The sequence below is a fragment of the Dendrobates tinctorius genome, unplaced genomic scaffold (assembly GCF_039654945.1).
Source record: "Dendrobates tinctorius isolate UK_male_01 unplaced genomic scaffold, ASM3965494v1 ptg000090l, whole genome shotgun sequence".
Taxonomy (NCBI): Eukaryota; Metazoa; Chordata; class Amphibia; order Anura; family Dendrobatidae; genus Dendrobates; species Dendrobates tinctorius.
In genome coordinates, this window is record NW_027361758.1 from 6,738,153 (window position 1) to 6,756,189 (window position 18,037).

At 47.4% G+C, this 18,037-nt stretch overlaps 1 protein-coding gene across 3 annotated transcripts in view; it reads right to left on the reverse strand.

Annotated features, from left to right (window-relative positions):
* The window catches only part of LOC141098345 (zinc finger CCHC domain-containing protein 8-like), a 211,407-nt gene that overhangs the window by 192,841 nt on the left and 529 nt on the right, over window positions 1-18,037 (reverse strand). The gene's annotated exons all lie outside the window — the stretch shown is intronic.

Below are 18,037 nucleotides of genomic sequence, written 5' to 3' on the forward strand. Positions count from 1 at the left end.
TCTAGTTTCCAAAATGGTGTCATTTGTGGGGGTTTCCACTGTTTTGGTACATCAGGAGTTTTCCAATCGCAACATGGTGTCCGATCTCAATTCCAGCCAAAAACGTCAAATGGCGCCGCTTCCCTTCCGAGCTCTGCCATGCGCCCAAATAGTGGTTTACCCCCACATGTGGGGTATCAGCGTACTCAGGACAAATTGCACAATGACTTTTAGGGTCCTGTTACCCTTGAGAAAATAAAAATTGGGGGTGAAAAGATCATTTTTGTGGAAAAAAATAGAATTAGACTTACCGGTAATTCGGTTTCTAGGAACCTTCCACGACAGCTACATCGGAGGATGTCTACCCCGCCCTAATAGGGGACAGGAAGAGGTTAAATATCCCTCCCCTTCCTGCAACCAGCGTTTTCCTGGACACCAGTATGAATAGTTACCAAAGTGCAGGAATCATCCAATAAGAATATCAGATAGGGAGGGAAATTAGTGCTGTCGTGGAAGGTTCCTAGAAACCGAATTACCGGTAAGTCTAATTCTATTTTCTCTAGTCACCTTCCACGACAGCTACATCGGAGTAATACCAACAGCCAGTTTCTTTAGGGGGAAAATCACGGCCTGCAGCACTCGTCTGCCAAATGTTAAATCCCCATTGAAATTTAGCCTGTAACGCCTGGTGAACGTGTGGATGGATGACCAGGGGCGGTTCTGCATATCCGCTCTGACGAAGCATTCCCCTTTTTTTTTTTTTGCTCATGACGTTGCTATCACATGGGTAGAATGTGCCTCAGTGAGGCGGGTGGAGCCAGCTTCTGTGATGCGTTAGTCAGGCAGATAGATTGTGTGATCCAATTCACGATAGTGTTCTTTGACTCCTTCTTGCCTTATTTCGTCCTGAGAACTGGATGAATCGATTCTGGTGAATCCGCTAGGCTTCACTCTATTATCGGTAGACAGGACCACTCTGCAAATGTCGAGTGTGGGGAAGGTCTCTTCCTTAGGGTTGGAAGAGCTTGGGCCGAATGAGGACAGTACAATGTCCCGATTCCTATGAAATTTTGAGAAGACAGGCATGATCTAATCTCAAGATAATACCTGTAATGATTGCAAGGTAAGCTTCTTGAATTGACAGGGCCTGCAATTCTCCCATACGTCTAGCCTCAGTAATTGCGACTAAGAGGACAGTTAAAGGGTTAGGTTTCCATGGTCAAGGAATCTAGAGGCTCAAATGGATCTTAGGTTTGAGCACGGTGTTGAGATCCCAAGGAGGCCCCTGACTGCGGAGTATAGGACGAATCCCAGCTGCCAAAGCCATAAACCGTAGGATCCAGCAGTGGCTGGCCAGGTCAAGATCAAAAAAGGTGCTAGGAGCTGATATTTATACCTTTAGTGCTGGGGATAAGGCTCTGTCCCAGACCTTTTGTAAACATCTAGGGTCTGTGCTGCACTGAGATGGAAGGGATCAGGGGTGCCTGGAGAGCACCAGGGCGTAAACCTTTCCCAGACCTTGGCATAGATGGCCTTGGTTATTGGCTTTTCTGAAGGGTTTGGATTACCCTATCCGAGAGCCATTTGGCTCTTAGGAATTCGGCCTCAATAACCATGCTGCCAGGTTCCCTTTGCCTACGTCTGGGTGTAGCAGAGGACCTTGGTGAAGGAGGTCGCCCTTTTTGGGGCAGAAGCCAGGACCTTCCTGGGCCATGGCAAGTAGGGCACTGTACCACTTCTTCCGGGCACCGCGGGGCAATTAGTATTGTGGGAACTCGGTCCGTCTGGATTTCCTGATGTTTTTTGCCCGCATCAGTGTGGGTGGGCAGGTATATGCGAGGTTGAGATCCTACCATTGGGTGAAGGGCAAATAATTCCTTGCACTCCGTCCATGTGGTTGAGGGAAACGAATACCCCTGTCTTCGCATTTTGCCTGTTGGCGGCTAGGTCCACCTCCACCCCATCTTGAGGCTAGGGACATGAATACCGCATGTCCAGGCGCCACTCCTCCGGATGAACGTCTTGTCGACTGAGGAAATCTGCCTGGGTGTTGTCTGATCCTTTCAGACGCACTGACCAGGAGAAGATCCTTGTTGCTATTGCTTTCAGGCCGGCGTACTTCGTACACCATTGGCTGGAGATAGGCCACTGTGGTCATGTTGTCCGAGTAGCTGCAGACGTGGCGATTTTGGATTAGCGATGACGTCTTTTAGCGCTTTTCCTGCCGCCTTCAGTTCTCTCAGATTTGAGGAACTGGTGCTGATGCTCGGCAGCCATTGCTCCTGAAAATAGGATCTCTCTACTACTGTGCCCCCGCCTCGTTGGCTGGCATCTGAGCGGAGTGTTTTCAGGGGGAAGCTGAACCCGGCTGACTCCCTTCTGAAGATTTCGGTAGTTCAACCACCACCTCAGGGCCGGTTTAACCTGACCAGGGAGGGGGAATCCTTCAGGACAATGGAATTTGTAGCCGCGTAGGTCAGGCGGATCCTGGAATGTAAAAGCACGTGGCATTGTGGGCCTGAGCCCAAGAAACCACCTGGCTGCATGTGGTCTGAGATCCTAGAGCATACATTGACTGAGGGTCAGTGCCTGCTAGTCCTGAACCAGGTCCTTGGTGGACAAGGTCGACCTGACAAACCATAGGTAGGAAGGATGTCTTTCCCCTTGAGTCAGAGAGAACTCCCAGAAGCTTCCCTCTCGTGGAGGGATAGACCAGGTTCGGTATCCAACCCAGGTATCTTAATTTCCCCGGGTCTTTCATATGTCCATCTTCTGACATGAAATAGATGGTATAGAGAAGAGGAAGTCGTCCAGAAACGGGATAATGCCTATCCCCTGGCACCGGATGAAAATCACTGCTTCCGCCATGATCTTAGAGCGATACGTGGTCGGATGGATTGGCACATGGTTATATGCACCCTTCAGCTCTACCATTGCCATTACCGAGCTCAGTCCGATGAGCGGGACTGCCCCTGATTGAATCCATTTTGAATTGCCTGTACCGGACCGATTCGTTTAATGGCTTCAGGTTTGATGATGATTCGGTTCTTCTCTGATGGCTTCCTCACCAGGAAGGGACGTGCATAATGGCCGTGTCCTTCTCCCGCTTTGGCACCTTCGCATTCTACCGGAGCAGATCTTGGGTAAGGAGCCCTGAAGGACTGGAGGCTTTAGGGAGGTTACCCCTAAGTATTACGGGGAAGGACTCTCGAACCCATTTTTTTTTTTTTTTTTTTTTTTTTTTTTTTTTTTTTTTAGTCCATCTCATGGTACGATGGACCCACTGATTTGTGGAGATGGACTGCCAGCGGGTAAAAAAAAGAGCAAGAGACGACCCCCAACTGGGCATCATTGCTTATCTGGGGTCTGTTGATGGTTAGGGACAAGGATGTTCCTGCCCTTGTCTCCCTATACTCTTCCTGAGTATGTCAACAGTACCAGTGAATCTCAGCGTTTCTCATACCGGTACTGGCCAAGCCTCAAGCTGCTTAGCGGCTGTGATCTGATGAGGGCATGCAAATTCAGCTTAGATTAGCTGTTAACAGAGGTTTGGTCACAGGAGGGACGAAAAATCCGTCTCCTAGGATTTCTATGTTTTGGAAGAGATGCTTTTGTCCGAAGCTGTGTCCAGGATGTTATCCAGGACAGGCTTGAACCCATAGTGGCCCTGGAAGGGGATGGCGCACCATTTGGAGAAAAATCGCCTCCCTTAGGATTTTAACCAGGGCACTCCTCTATAGGAGTTAGAAAGGATGGCCGCTTTTGCGGCTACCCGGACCTGGTGAGAGCAGTCACGCTCAGCCTAGAAGAGCCGGTGCATTAAAGAATTACCCGAGACCTGCGAATTACAGGCTGGTCTTCCTGGTCCCAAGTTGTTAGCAACCGCCAGCAGAAGCAGCAGCTAGGAACCTCGTTGCTTTCTGCAGTACGGGTAGGGAGTCAGGTATCTTTCCCCCTAAGGTGTCCTGAGTCTGTGCGTAATCACAGAGACAGGGCATGTGAAAGCCATATTAGCTTTCTAGCAGATTTGTAGAGGTGTCCCAGGACTTCCTTGATAAGCTATCAAATATATATATTTTTCCTCGATCCATTGGATCTTTGAGCTGGGAGGAGCCCTCATTTTTATATATGGAGGCCTCCTTTTATGGAGGATCAGATTCTGTACGTTCTCGTGTACAGGACACCTCCTTTGGGCTTCAGCCCAACATCTCGTCCAGTACCGTGTATTTAACTTCTTCCTCCTCCACCCCTATGGTGCTCTTAACCATACTGATTAGCTCACCCACATTCCTGTAACCAAGTGATTTCTTGTTCCCTGGTTTTAGGGGTGGACGTGGAACCCTCAATGTCCCGAGCGTCCTCTGAATCTGAGGACTGAATTTCGTCTGAGTCAGATTCTATCAGAGCTTTCTTCCTCCTCCTAGAGGGAGGCGGTCTGGGAGAAGGGAGCCATGGAGGAGTGAACCTCCTGTATTATGAGGGATTTGAGGTTATCCAGGAAAGAGGGCTGCTCAGCGCGAAGGACCTCTCTGTACAGGACGGGCAGAGTTTTCCCCGTATGTCGAGGGAGTCTGGCAGCACACATTTTACCCTTGTGGCTGGTTCTCATAGGGTCAGAGACCTTTTCTCCCCATATTAGAAAGAGAGAGGTATGCTACGCCATTTTAGTAAATAATGCTGGATAGCCAGGGCCGACACCTGCTATTTACAGTAGGAGGGGGGTATGCTGGGCTCTGCAGACGCAGAGAGAGGCTTGTCACCGTCCATGCCATCTACAGTCAGTGTCAGACAGGTCTTACCTGGTGATCTCCTCACCCGGACCTTGAAAGATCTAGGGTCTAGCGTTGTTTGTGCACCAACTCCTCCATTTGGCCCAATGGGGGGGAACCACATGAGGACGCCCCAGAATGTGACCGCTAGTCCCAGGAGTAACGCACCCCCCGGCACGCGCATGCACTCCACCGTGGAACACAGACAGACCGGAAGTGACGCGTGCCCCAGTGAAAAGCCCAGTAATGCCCGAAGTGGAGGAACGCCACCCCCGGCCAGCGTGAACCCCCGGGAGCTATCTGGAGGACCCCGGCATGCACATCACCGCCTCGCTTTACCCCCAAAGGAGGCGCAGGAGAGGCGGGAGAGTCCCGAGTCCCACCATGCAGGCAGAGACTGGAGCAGCCATCGGAGGAGGAGAGCAAGGCCCCCGACCTCGGCTGCCCGGCATCTGGCAGGTATCCCAGCTGATACTGGGCGTGGGGTGCTCCCGATCGCCGGCCATGGCAACACCATCGTAGACCTCTTCATGCCCCATAGGGAACAGGAAAACACTGGTGGTTGCAGGAAGGGGAGGGATATTTAAACTCTTCCTGTCCCCTATTAGGGCGGGGTAGACATCCTCCGATGTAGATGTCGTGGAAGGCGACTAGAGAAAAATATGATTTTTTTAATTGTACGTTATAAACTTCTGTGAAGCCCTTGTGGGTTCAAAGTTCTCACCACATATCTAGATAAGTTCCTTGGGGGGTCTAGTTTCCAAAATGGGGTCACTTGTGGGGGGGGGTTTCCACTGTTTAGGTACATCAGGGGCTCTCCAAACGGGACATGGCGTCCGATCAGAATTCCAGCCAATTTTGCATTGAAAGAGTCAAGCGGTGCTCCTTCCCTTCTGAGCTCTGCCATGCGCCGAAACAGTGGTTCCCCCCCCACATATCAGCGTACTCAGAACAAATTGCACAGTAACTTTTGCAGTCCAATTTCTCCTGATACCCTTGGTAAAATAAAAAAATTGAACCTGAAGTATTTTTTTTGTGAAAAAAAGTTAGATGTTCATTTATTTTATTTTTTTTAAATATTCAAAAAATTCCTGTGACGCACCTAAAGGGTTACTAAACTTCTTGAATGTGGTTTTGAGCACCTTAAGGGGTGCAGTTTTTAGAATGGTGTCACTTCTGGGTATTTTCTATCATATAGACCCCTCAAAGTGGCTTCAAATGTGATGTGGTCCGTAAAAATAAAATGGTGTTGCAAAAATGAGAAATTGCTGGTCAATTTTTAACCCTTATAACTTCCTAACAAAAAAAAAAAATTTTGGTTCCAAAATTGTGCTGATGTAAAGTAAACATGTGGGAAATGATACTTATCAAATTTTTTGTGTGCCGTATCTGTGATTTAAGGGCATAAAAATTCAAAGTTGGAAAATTGCGAAATTTTCAAAGTTTTCGCCAAGTTTCTGTTTTTTTTTACACAAATAAACGAAAGTTATTTGAATGAAATTTTACCACTAACATGCAGTACAATATGTCACGAGAAAACAATGTCAGAATCACCGGGATCCATTGAAGCGTTTCAGAGTTATAACGTCATAAAGGGACAGTGGTCAGAATTGTAAAAATTGGCCCGGTCATGAACGTGCAAACCACCCTTGGGGGTGAAGGGGTTAAAGGCAAACATACAGGTAGACCAAGGAAGACATCAAAGCGTCAAGACCGGAAACTTAAAGCAATATGTCTCCAAAACAGGAAATGCACAAGACAAATGAGGAACGAATGGGAGGAAACATCTATGATCGAACTGTAAGAAACCACCTAAAGGAAATGGGATTTACATACAGAAAAAAGCTAAACGAAAGCCATCATTAACACCTAAACAGAAAAAAAACGATTACAATGGGCTAAGGAAAAGCAATCATGGACTGTAGATGACTAGATGAAAGTCATACTCAGTGATAAATGGCGAATCTGCATTGGGCAAGGTGATGATACTGGAACTTTTGTTTGGTGCCGTTCCAATGAGATTTATAAAGAGGACTGCCTGAAGAGAACATGCAAATTTCCAGTCACTGATATAGGGCTGCATGTTAGGTAAAGCCACTGGGGAGATGGCTGTCATTACATCTTAAATAAATGCACAAGTTTATTTTGATATTTTGGACACTTTTCTTATCCCACAATTGAAACGATGTTTGAGGATGATGAAATCATTTTTCAAGATAATGCATCCTGTGCAAACATTCCTTGAAAAGAAAAAAAAAAAAAAAAAAAGACACACAAGGTCAATGTCATGGCCTGCAAATAGTCCGGATCTCAATCCAATTGAAAGTCTTTGGTGGAAGTTGAAGAAAATGGTCCATGACAAGGCTCCAACCTGCAAAGCTAATCTGGCAACAGCAATCAGAGAAAGTTGGAGCCAGATTGATGAAGAGTACTGTTTGACACTCATTAAGTGCATGCCTCAGAGACTGCAAGCTGTTATGAAAGCCAGAGGTGGTGCAACAAAATACTAGTGATGTGTTGGGAGTGGGTTTTTTTGATGGTTTATTTTTCACGATTCCATAATTTTTTCCCACAGAATTGAGAGATTCCATAGTTTTTTCCCCTCTGCTTGGTCTAAAAAAGTAACCATTACTGACTACCACATTTTTTTGTTCTTGATTTCTTTTAGTGTTTCTTAAAGCCAGAAAGTTATCATTTGAAAAGACTTTAATTTTGTGCCATGTCTGTGATCTGCTTTTTTTCTACAAAATTAAACAACTGAATGAACATCCTCCAAGGCCGGTGATTACACAATTTTTGCCAGGGGTTGTATACTTGTGGGAAGAAAATTACATTTTCAAAAATTCCATTGGAATTAACAAACACTCTCAATGCCAAAAACACAATTAATTAGTCCTCGGACTATGGCGTCCATCAGCTTCGCGTCCTGGTGACAAGCATTTTGTTGGCAAAAACCGTGCAGCATGTTGTGCTGTTAGCTCAGGTAAGCCTACTATCACACCTTCATAGTTCTCATATATGCATTGTTTTTTTTTTTAAAACCAACAGCACAATGATCCATAAGGTTTACTTTATGCATCCATGTGACTGTTCTGCTAAACTGAAGAGCCATCAAAATGGCAAACATCATTGTTTTTTAACTGACCAATTGCTATGTGTCAATGAAAAATAGCATTCAGACAAGTGGCTCCACACAGAAAAGCAGATCTGGGACGAGCACATAGTGGCCTTGGAAACGGATGATGGTAATGGGAAAGCTTGGTGCGAGAATACCAAGGGAACCCTCTGGATCTACCTGTACTGCCTTGGTGTGATTTCTATGGGAAAGCTTTGGCTGTGGTTATACCGGTAACTCTACTCTGGGTGTCACTACAGCGGGGGAAAAAGCTTGATGTCACTAATCACATAGCTATGGATATGGCTCACAACCCTGAAACAGAGCTGCAATGTGGCTTTCAAGTTGGGGACCACTAGTCTAACATTCTCATGTTGTAGATACTCTTTCCATTGTTCCAAAAATAATCTTTGTATACATCGTATCGCATGAATACACTGGCGCTAACCACTCAGAAGGTGAGGGAGGGTTGGTCCCAGATGCAGCTGGTGATATAAGGCCCTGTGCACATGGTGCGGATTCTGCCGCGGATCTGCCGCTGCGGATCTGCAGGTGATATACAGTACCATTAAACACTATGAAGAAAAAAAAAAAAAAACGCTGTACACATGCTGTGGATTTTTCCGCACGGTTTTCGTGCAGGGAAAAAAAAAAAAAAAAAAAAAAAAAAAAAAAACAGCAGCATGTGACTTTTGTGCAGTTTTCCTGCAGTTTTCCACCTACTCTACTATAGGAATCCGCAGGTGGAAAACAGCAGTGGAAAAACGCACAAAAACAGGAAGAAATCCGCAGGAAAAATGCAGGTCATTTGACCTGCGGATTTCGTGAATTCTGCACAGAAAATGCATGCACAGAATACGCACCGTGTGCACATAGCCTAACAGGTACTGTGTCACTCCTGTTGGTACACTACAAAATCTATAAACAAAAAACGATCGCGCTATGCTGAGACAACAGAATATATACATATATGTTAGATACTCACTGGCTGAATGAGTAGATGTAGAAGTATGTTCATGATACAGATTTTTTCATCAGCTGATAAATATGGCTAGTGAAAAATATTATTGTTAGTGTTACCACAATGGGTATATAGTGTGCAATGAGAGGGTGCAAGATTTCAAATATAGTACTTACTAGGGTGCCAACTAGTAGTATATGACACTTACTAGGTATTTAAGCGTTTGCCAGTTGGGTTGGTAGGGATCAATTGGATCGCTGGAGACCCTCTGGTGGGGTTCTAATATTAGTTAGGGGAATATTTCTAACTGGCACCCTTTCTTTGCCACACTGAGAGACCCATCTTTAATTTTCTGAATTTGCCATCTCCACTAGCCAATCAGTATAATAATCACCATCTGGATATTGTTGCAAAGGTGTGACTAATACTGTCCAGGGTGACAAGCAAGTACTATATTTGAAATCTTGCACCCTCTCATTGCACACTATATACCCATTGTGGTAACACTAACAATAATATTTATTTCACTAGCCATATTGATCAGCTAATGAAAAAATCTGCTTCATATCTGATGAAATAATCTGCATCATATCTGTTTCATGAACATGCTCTACATCTACTCATTCAGCCAGTGAGTATCTAACATATCTACTGTATAATTGTCTAATTCTGTCTGTAACATAAATCCCACCTCGCTGATTGGTGGCGGCAGTTAGGCCGCAACCAATCAGTGACAGTCGCTTAGTCGTCGCAGCAACACGGCCGCATCGTTTATTGTACAGGCACATTACAGCCGTTAAAGGCATCACTGCTGCATCGCTCATTACACAGGCACAGTCCTGTACATATTCTAGAATACCCGATGCGTTAGAATCGGGCCACCATCTAGTCTATAATATAACGAGCTAAACGTCACTCTGTCTGAAGCCTCTATATACTGCGCAAGCGCGACGCGCCTGCGCAGTCTGGACCCAGAGTGACGCATCCCCCACAGAGTGACGCAGACCCCCAGGAGATTGCGGTATTGCGTAAGCACTGAACGCATACCGCGATCTCCGCAACACCTTACCGAACCCGGTGTTGCGGTTTCAGGTGATGTCTGGAGTGGGTGTTGTAGTGCCGGAATCGGCGCCAGCGTAGTCCGCGCTTACCGCCATGCTATTGGACACACTGCAGTGTGTCTTCAAGAACATGGCGGCGGAAAGCGAGGACTGCGCAGGCGCCGAGTCCAGCACCACAACAGGCCCAGGAGAGCGTTGGACACAGGGAAGAAAGGTGAGTATAAATGTTTATTTTTTTTTAATCTGTGCAGTTTAATAGGGATGAGGGGGACCATGCATACCAGGATAGGGGGATGAGGGAACCATGAATACCAGCATATGGATATGGGGGTACCATGCATAACAGGATTGGGGGTGAGGGTACCATACATACCAGGATAGGGATGAGGGGTGCAGCATATACCAGGATGGGAGACCATATACCAGGATGGGGGGGGGGGGGGTGAGGGCACCATGCATACCAGGATAGGTGAGTGAGGGCACCATGCATACCAGGATTGGGGGGTGAGGGCACCATGCATACCAGGATTGGGGGGGTGAGGGCACCATGCATACCAGGATTGGGGGGGTGAGGGCACCATGCATTCCACAATAGGGATGAGGGGGTGCCATGCATACCAGGATTGGGGGGTGAGGGTACCATACATACCAGGATAGGGATGAGGGGTGCAGCACATACCAGGATGGGAGACCATATACCAATAAAGATGTCCACCACCCGGGCGTATAACAGGTTCATACCTAGTATGTATACCGTATATTCTCTGTTGTCTCAGCATAGCGCCGTGATTGTTTTTTGTTTATAGATCTTTCTATATATACTGAATGAGATTATGCAAGAGGAATACAAATATTAAAATATTTAATGTACTCACTATAAAATTTAAAAGAATTTAAGAAATAAAATTATAATATGCTGCCTCTTACAAGAAAGATGGCAGACCATCCGGGTCGATCGCAACAAGAAATCATTGGAAATGGGGAAAAAAAATTCACCAACAGGATCAAGTTAAAAAAATGAATAATAAGAATGAAATTAAAAATCAGTTTATTGGGTCATGACAATACATATTTGAAATATAATACAAAAAGGCACAAAAAAAAAGCAAAAATATAATAAGGCACTATAATTATACATAGACAAATTTTATAACGAGAGAGCGAGAATGAATATATATATATATATATATATATATATATATATATATATATATATACACACATATATACATACACACACGAGGGGCGATCCAAAAGTAATGAGTGAAAAAAAAAAAATATATATATATTTCTACATAGTCTCCTAACAAGTCTATACATTTAGTCCATCTCTTTTCTAAACTTAGAATTCCCTTCGAAAAAAATTCTTGATCTTGACACCCTCAAAAAACTCCCCAACAGCGGTTATCACGTCGCTATTGTCGTCAAATTTCTTGCCCCGAAGGTGTTCCTTGAGCCGAGGAAAGAGAAAGAAGTCACTGGGGGCTAGATCTGGTGAATAGGGGGGTGGTCCACCAGTTCAAAGCCCGCTTCTTGAATGGTAGCCATGGCAACTGCAGCTTTGTGAGCCGGTGCGTTATCTTGGTGAAAGAGCACTCCAGCCCGCAGTTTGCCGCGCCTTTTCGCCTTGAAAGCCTCCCGCAATCTTCTTATTTGTTCTGTGTAGTAGGAGCCCGTAATAGTGGCTCCCTTCTCCAAATAGTCCACCATAATAATTCCTTCAGCTTCCCAAAAAAAATGGACGCCATAACCTTCCCTGCTGAGCTTGACACTTTGAATTTCGTCGGCTCGTTTCCATGTCATCGATTGTTGTTTAGTTTCGGGATCAAAGTGGTGGATCCAGGTCTCATCCATGGTCAAAAAACGTGACAAAAAAAATTCTCCTTGTCCGCTTGGAAGTTTGAGATTTGCTATTGAAATGTCAACTCGTTTCTTCTTTTGCTCGTCGGTTAACATTTTTGGCACCCAACGCGCGGAGACCTTTCTCATATTCAATTCTTTGGCAAGGATTCTTTGAATACTGCCATATGAGATCCCTGTGACCTCAGCTACATGCCTGATAGTCACTCTTCGATCTGCCAACACAACTTCAACTTTGTTCACGCTTTCTTCATTGAGGGACATGGATGGGAGTCCTTCGCGATGTTCATCTTCCGTCGATGTTCTTCCCAGCTCAAATTCCTTGGCCCAGCGTGCAACTGTGGAATATGGAGGAGAAGAGTCCCCCAATGTTTCCACCAAGTCGCTGTATATGTCTTTGGTAGACATTTTTTTTCAAGCAGAGGTATATGATGACAGCTCTGAGCTCGTTTTTTCCATTTTGATGTTCACTCCTTGGCAGTTCATATTCAAATGAATGTAGCTCCCGGGAATTGTGGCCTATTTAAGTGATTTTTTTTTCCTGGACTAGTGGGTACCCAAGAGAGAAGAAAACATTTTATTTTAATTTCTGTGTGCAATAGAAATAACCCATTACTTTTGGATCGCCCCTCGTATATATATCTCTCTATGTGTGTGTCCGGGATAGGCATCCTCACCGTCGTAGCTACAGCCACAAAATTTGGCACAGTCACATCTGCAAAATTTTAACCACACGCGTTCCAATTCACCAAACATTTTTGCCCCTATCTACATACTGGGAAAAAAGTGTGTGCACGTCAAGCCCCGCCCCTCATTATGATGTCATAATGCCCCTATCTACATAATGGGGAAACAGTGTGCGCGTACTAAGCCCCGCCCCTCATTATGATGTCACAATGGTTGACATGGCAACGCTGATGTCATCAAGCCCCGCCGCTCATTATGTCATAATGGTTGACTATGAGATGGAGGATGTCTGATGGGTATATGGGCACTGGACTATGGGATGGTGGATATGTATGACGGGTATATGGGCAGTGGACTATGGGATGGAGGATATGTATGCCGGGTATATGGGCACGGGACTATGGGATGGTGGATATGTATGATGGGCACGGGCCTATGGGATGGTGGATATGTATGATGGGCACGGGCCTATGGGATGGTGGATATGTACAGTCATGGCCAACAGTTTAGAGAATGACACAAATATTATATTTTCACATGATCTGCTGCCCTCTGGTTTTTATGTGTGTTTGTCAGATGTTTTTATCACATACAGAAATATAATTGCAGTCATATTATGAGTAACAAAAGGTTATATTGACATTTAGAATGAGTTAATGCAGCAAGTCAATATTTGCAGTGTTGACCCTTCTTCAGGACCTCAGCAATTCTCCCTGGCATGCTCTCAATTAACTTCTGGATCAAATCCTGACTGATAGTCCATTCTTGCAAAATCAATGCTTTTATTTTGTCTGAATTTGAAGGTTTTTGTTTGTCCACCCGTCTCTTGATGATTGACCACAAGTTCTCAATGGGATTAAGATCTGGGGAGTTTCCAGGCCATGATCCCAAAATCTGTTTTGTTCCCTGAGCCATTTAGTTATCACCTTTGCTTTATGGCAAGGTGCTCCATCATGTTGAAAAAGGCATTGTTGATCGCCAAACTGCTCTTGGACGGTTGGGAGAAGTTGCTCTTGGAGGACATTCTGGTACCATTCTTTATTCATGGCTGTGTTTTTAGGCAAGACAGAGAGAGCCCATTCCCTTGGCTGAGAAGCAACCCCACACATGAATGGTTTCAGGATGCTTGACAGTTGGCATGAGACAAGACTGGTGGTAGCGCTCACCTGGTCTTCTCCAATAAGCCGTTTTCCAGATGTCCCAAACAATCGAAAAGGGGATTCATCAGAGAAAATGACTTTACCCCAGTCCTCAGCAGTCCACTCCCTGTACCTCTTGCAGAATATCAGTCTGTCCATGATGTTTTTTCTGGAGAGAAGTGGCTTCTTTGCTGCCCTCCTTGAGACCAGGCCTTGCTCCAAGAGTCTCCGCCTCACAGTGCATGCAGATGCACTCACCTGCCTGCTGCCATTCCTGAGCAAGCTCTGCACAGCTGAAACACTTTTAAGAGACGGTCCTGGCGCTTGCTGGTCTTTCTTGGGCGCCCTGGAGCCTTTTTGGCAACAAGGGAATCTCTCTCCTTGAAGTTCTTGATGATGCGATAGATTGTTGACTGAGGTGCAATCTTTCTAGCTGTGATACTCGTCCCTGTTAGGCCATTTTTGTGCAGTGCAATGATGACTGCACGTGTTTCTTTAGAGATAACCATGGTTAACAGAAGAGAAACAATGATGCCAAGCACCAGCCTCCTTTTAAAGTGTCCAGTGGTGTCATTCTTACTTAATCATGACAGATTGATCTCCAGCCCTGTCCTCATCAACACCCACACCTGTGTTAATGGAGCAATCACTGAAACGATGTTAGCTGGTCCTTTTAAGGCAGGGCTGCAATGATGTTGAAATGTGTTTGGGGGGATAAAGTTCATTTTCTAGGCAAATATTGACTTTGCAAGTAATTGCTGTTAAGCTGATCACTCTTTATAACATTCTGGAGTATATGCAAATTGCCATTAGAAAAAATGAAGCAGTAGACTTTGTAAAAATTAATATGCGTCATTCTCAAAACTTTTGGCCATGACTGTATGATGGGTATATGGGCACGGGCCTATGGGATGGTGGATATGTATGACGGGTATATGGGCACAGGACTATGGGATGGAGGATAATTATAATTTGTTATAACTAACCACAGTTAGTTACTATGCCCGGGCAGCGACGGGCTCTTCAGCTAGTGTGTGTGTGTGTGTCAGGCATCATTAATAAGGTCAGGCAACTAAGCTAAAAGTAATAAATTGATAAACAAATCACAATCAAATATTAAGATAAAGTGCAAAAGTGCAGAAAAAAATAATAAATATGTCAAGTGCAAAAACAGCAAAAACACTGTATAAAAAACTAATGCACTAAAGAAGTGCACCAGTACAAACAATGTTACCTGCAACGTAACCAAACTAGTGAAACAACATTGTGTAATAACATAAATTAGATAAAAGGCAATGAGAAAGTACATATGAGTAAAGTGCACTAGTGCTAGCAGGTGTATGATGAAAATGACCTGCCACTAGCAGCGTGTATGTTGGAATAGTGCCAAAAGTGCTAATGGTGTTAATTACCTGGATGCCAAAAGTGCCGTGTGCCTGGGAACGCGCCCCGACGCACGTTTCGGAATATGAATCCTTCGTCAGGGGATGTTCTCCTGATGAAGGATTCAAATTCCGAAACGCACTTCCCCAGGAACACCGCACTTTTGGCATCCAGATAATTAACTGATTTTTATTACTTATTTCATGCTTATTTATTGAAATAATTTTTTACCTTGATCCTGCTGGTGAATCCCCCCCCCCCCCCCCCCCCATTTCCGGTGGTTTCTTTTTGCTATATATGCTGAATGTAGAGAGACCCTTAAGATCACAAAGAAAGGCCCCAAGCAGGATTCTTAAAGGGGGTATCTGGGACTTAAAATGTACCCAACCACTAACAGGCAGGTAATTGCAACTAAGGCTCGTTTCACATTAGCGTTGAAAACGCTGCGCACTGCGTCGGTAAGCCCCGCCCCGATCTGGCTCCCTGCCCGCCCCATCCGGGATCACCGCCTACTATCGCATTTGCACGCATGCGATCGGCGCACCCCATATTTAGCATAGGGTGCGCAGATCATGCGCTGCCTGTGTGAAAGTAGCGTGCTGCGCACTTTTGACGGTGCGCCGTGCGCGCCGAAATGCAGCATGTTGCAACCTGCTGCAGTTTGGTTGCGCCGGCGATCCGTCAAAAAGGCGCATGCGCCGCCAAACGCATACTGCGCACGGCCTGCGCCCCCAGTGATAAAGATAGGGGACGCAGGGCGCATGCAGCGTCATGTGCCGGTAGGCGGAGCTACATGAGGAGGTGCGGCAGGGGGCGGGGCTTAGCGGCGGCCGTGCGCAGGCCGTCGCTGCGCTCAAAAACGCTAGTGTGAAACTAGCCTTACAGGTCGGGTTGGGGGCCGATATACAGCATTATAGAAAGCTGTATATCAGCCCTGAAAGTTGGTGGCCATAATTTATATTGGCCCAAACTGGTGACAGGTTCCCTTTAAAAGCTGTTAGTTCCTAGGAAGGTTGGCTCACAATAATTTAAATAATAGTGCAAATTAATTTTTTAAAGATAATGCGTAATTTTGGACAATCATGCTCAAAGTATCATTCCTGACAAAGGCAGCGCTTGCATGGTGCGCACAGCCATAAGCATCACGATGCAGATACGAAGATCAAATGCCTCTTGCTACAAGTAGTTTGTCCATTTACAGCAGAAACCCTTCCAGAAGAGGCTCTCCAATGTGTGCTATGGAAGCCGTTATTACAGTGACACGCAACAGTGAGATCCCCTAATGGCGCCACGCAACAGTACCATGCTAGTCACTCTCCCCCCCCCCCCCCTACGGTGCCATGCTAGTCACTCTCCCCCCCCCCCCCACGGTGCCATGCTAGTCACTCTCCCCCCCCCCCTACGGTGCCATGCTAGTCACTCTCCCCCCCCCCCCCCTACGGTGCCATGCTAGTCACTCTCCCCCCCCCCCCTACGGTGCCATGCTAGTCACTCTCCCCCCCCCCCCCTACGGTGCCATGCTAGTCACTCTCCCCCCCCCCCTTACGGTGCCATGCTAGTCACTCTCCCCCCCCCCCCTACGGTGCCATGCTAGAGACTCTCCCCCCCCCCCCCTACGGTGCCATGCTAGAGACTTTCCCCCCCCCCCCTACGGTGCCATGCTAGAGACTTTCCCCCCCCCCCCCTACGGTGCCATGCTAGAGACTTCCCCCCCCCCCCTACGGTGCCATGCTAGAGACTTTCCCCCCCCCCCCCTACGGTGCCATGCTAGAGACTTTCCCCCCCCCCCTACGGTGCCATGCTAGAGACTTCCCCCCCCCCCCCTACGGTGCCATGCTAGTCACTCTCCCCCCCCCCCCCCCCCTACGGTGCCATGCTAGTCACTCTCCCCCCCCCCCCCCTACGGTGCCATGCTAGTCACTCTCCCCCCCCCCCCCCTACGGTGCCATGCTAGTCACTCTCCCCCCCCCCCCCCCTACGGTGCCATGCTAGTCACTCTCCCCCCCCCCCCCCTACGGTGCCATGCTAGTCACTCTCCCCCCCCCCCCCCCTACGGTGCCATGCTAGTCACTCTCCCCCCCCCCCCCCCCCCTACGGTGCCATGCTAGTCACTCTCCCCCCCCCCCCCCCTACGGTGCCATGCTAGTCACTCTCCCCCCCCCCCCCCCCCTACGGTGCCATGCTAGTCACTCTCCCCCCCCCCCCCCCCCTACGGTGCCATGCTACAGTGACCCCCACCTCCTACGGTGCCATGCTACAGTGAAACCCCCCCCCTCCTACGGTGCCATGCTACAGTGAAACCCCCCCCCTCCTACGGTGCCATGCTACAGTGAAACCCCCCCCCTCCTACGGTGCCATGCTACAGTGAAACCCCCCCCCTCCTACGGTGCCATGCTACAGTGAAACCCCCCCCCTCCTACGGTGCCATGCTACAGTGAAACCCCCCCCTCCTACGGTGCCATGCTACAGTGAAACCCCCCCCTCCTACGGTGCCATGCTACAGTGAAACCCCCCCCCTCCTACGGTGCCATGCTACAGTGAAACCCCACCCCCTCCTACGGTGCCATGCTACAGTGAAACCCCCACCTCCTACGGTGCCATGCTACAGTGACCCCCACCTCCTACGGTGCCATGCTACAGTGACCCCCACCTCCTACGGTGCCATGCTACAGTGACCCCCCCACCTCCTACGGTGCCATGCTACAGTGACCCCCCCACCTCCTACGGTGCCATGCTACAGTGACCCCCCCCACCTCCTACGGTGCCATGCTACAGTGAACCCCCTCCTACGATACCATGCTACAGTGACCCCCACCTCCTACGGTGCCATGCTACAGTGACCCCCCCCACCTCCTACGGTGCCATGCTACAGTGACCCCCCCACCTCCTACGGTGCCTACACAGGTTGGTACAGACTAGAAATCCACGGTAGGGATAATGCCAGATTTACACACAGCGGCTAATGGGGAGACTCAGACACCACTATAGCAATGAGAGCCATCACACCGGTGATAACAGCAGTTATCCATCAGTCTGGACATTAGAGCATTGCGCTGTGCTGGTCAGGGCACGGTGGAGAACCA